Source organism: Plectropomus leopardus, chromosome 23, assembly GCF_026936395.1.
Source record: "Plectropomus leopardus strain MGB_pleo_1.0 chromosome 23, ASM2693639v1, whole genome shotgun sequence".
Taxonomy (NCBI): Eukaryota; Metazoa; Chordata; class Actinopteri; order Perciformes; family Serranidae; genus Plectropomus; species Plectropomus leopardus.
Window position 1 is genome coordinate 6,618,173 of NC_142198.1, and position 2,971 is coordinate 6,621,143.

The following is a 2,971-nucleotide window of genomic DNA, read 5'->3' on the forward strand; positions in this document are numbered from 1 at the left end:
TGGGAGCGTGAAGTTGACTTTCTCTGTGGATGGAGAATGATAGGTGGTGGTTTGGAGCTGAAGTGGTTAATATGTGGCATCTCTTGTTCACCTCACTTCTAATGTCATTTTCAGCCTGTAACTGACCTCTCATCTATTCTTCTTTCCTGTTAAATCAAATCTACTTTTCCTCTTTCATCCCTTCAAACATTAATTCCCGTTATGCTTTGATGCACCTGGAAACTGGTGAGATTCAAGCCGTGCATAATATCTTAGGGTAAAATTGGTTGTCAAATTTTCAGTTGTTCATCCAAAATTTCTCTATGGAGAAAGAGGAAATCTGCTTCCAGCCCCTTTCTTTTAGAGCTTTTATGTGGGAAACCATATTAAACAGAATATTGATACTAGTATATGTATATTTTAAAACATGTCTTTAGGGGTACTTTTAAATTACAAGCGATAGTAGGCAAGGAGCAGGGATCAGATCCACAGCTCTGATGTTATACTAGTGATATCAAAGTGTAAAATAGAGATGGATAATAATTTGCAGGTAGAGAAGCAGAAAAACATAATTTTGGGACATGATGTGACTTAATATGTGTCGAAGCCATTTAAGCAAATCTGGGAATTAAAATAACAGATTCTGAAAGACTCATCTCAACAGATACCATAGAGGGAAAACCTGCAAGATGAAGTTGCCGAGTCCGAGTTGCCAAGTACCGAACTTCTTGGCAGGAGCAGCGAGGTGTTGTCAATAGTGATGGAGAGCTCTTATAGGATCCGTGATTTTGAGCAAAAAAAAGAGCACCCCAGTCTCAGCTGATATTAAGTTTGAGGTGAGCTTGAGGCAAGAAAAAGATAAGCATGTCAAATAGATACAAAAATAGAGATGGATGTTGTTGCCATAGAAATGGTAAGGGAAGTTCTAAGATGTAAAGACTTCAAGTGCTATGATGGATGAGGTGGAGGCCTTGGAATGAACTCTGGATCCCGCTGCTTCTTGGATCCTTTATGTTTCTTTTTATGAAGGTAATGTCTGTATTTCAAGGGTCGTAAAGTTACTCTGTCTGTTTCACAAGATAAGAAAATACTCACCTTTCCATCACCTGCTCTCTTTGTCTACTTTCTATTACCACCTGAAGTCATACTATCCTATCTCCTGCATGCTGGTCAGGGTTTACAGTGCAAAAACACAAACAGACCATAAATCAGACCTAGGTTGCGAAAATGTCTTCTGACTTGCCCCCCTGCATGCCATGCCAGAATGACCAATGTGTGTTTTTGTATATCTGTTCAACAGCCTGTCTTCTCAATGCTATAGTTTCATGCAAGGTCAAAGAGTTAGGTAATAAGCAGACGATAGAAATGAGTGCTATTTAAAAGTGCCGATAATGCTGCCGGGTCTATAATATTGAGGCTCTATCAGCATTGTTGTTGAAATAAGCTGTTGCAAATGACTGAAAACTTTCAACCTTCAAATGCTTCACACTGCATATGCATGCGTGTATTTACACACATAGAAATTTCAGGGAAGCCCATGCAGTAGTGTCCGGTAACCAGTGCCAGTGTATGATTATTAATAGCAGAGCAGGCAGGTGACCAGCAAGGGGTCGGGACTCTCACGGCAGCATTCTGACAGCAGATGGAGCCTTTGATATCTTCCCTTCAGATCTTTATTTAAAAAATGAAACATAAGATTAAAGGGGCAAGTGTGTGTTTGTGTCATGTGAGAGAGAAAGGACATGTGTGAGTTTGTGATAAGGCGAGACGCACAGGTCTCCTATATAATGGGAATTCCACAGGCTGTTGGTGCAGCTGGTGAATTGAGTTGGCATGCTGCTCGGACATAAGAATAGCCTCCATGCAAACGCACACATACGCTGCTGCCGAAAATACAAAGAGGATTACTGTGGTTGCAGAAATATCCACAAAGCATGTGCCACACTGCAGCACATTCTGACACAGGGAAATGAAAGGCATATAGCTCGCTCATTATAGCATCTGGTTTGGCTTGGTGTTTATGTGTGAACACCGCATATGAATATCCAACCCTGGCTCCACAATCTTCAGACCTAGGGTCCGACTGCAGCCAAGACAGCACAAAAAGGCTTTTCTCATGCACTGCTCAGATATATAACTGTAAAAAGTAATGCACCAGAACTCATCTATGGCCTACGTAATCAGGAAGGCACCGATCACTTGACCAATGCCCTGACAGAGTAAAGAAGAAAGTAGTACAAAGAGCAAAAGTCAGGAGGAGGAAAGTTGGGGTGGTGGATGGATCAGACACAGGATTTTCCCCCAGGAGACCAGTGTTTGTGTCTGGTGTGAAACCCAGTGAACTTTTTTTATTTTATGGTATGTCTTCACTATCTTTCTTTTTCTAAACCTATGAAACTTCCCTTTAGCCTAGGTAACTTTGATTTCCTAGATCTACCCTACAAAACTTTACATTAAGTACATAAACTTCTGTAAGGTGATGATGCTAACAATGTTTATTTTCCCTAAATCTAACCTTGTAAGTTTACCTCACTCAACCTATTCTCAGTAACTGTTCCTGCCTAAACCTAACTTATGTGAGTTTGCGATATGTACTTTACATTAGGTACATAATCCAACGACACCCAACCAAATTTCTATTCCTAAACCTGTTCTTTGTAACTTTACTTTCCTAAACTTATCCTCAGTAACTTTAATGGCCTAAACCTATCCTATGTAACTTTACATTATGTATGTAACTTTATGTAAAACAAACTAATGTAACTTTACATTATGTACATAATGTGAACTTGCCAAACCATGCTTTTTTCACTAAGCCGAATTTATGTCATTTTATTTTCCTAAACCCAACCTACGGAACCTAAGTACATAATGTGGCCACACCCATCATAGGATGCTAATTTAGTAAATATCATATAAACTGCTGTATGTGCATTTTTATAAGGTATTACAGCAACTGTTGTATAAGGATACATTGAAAAACACACAGGAG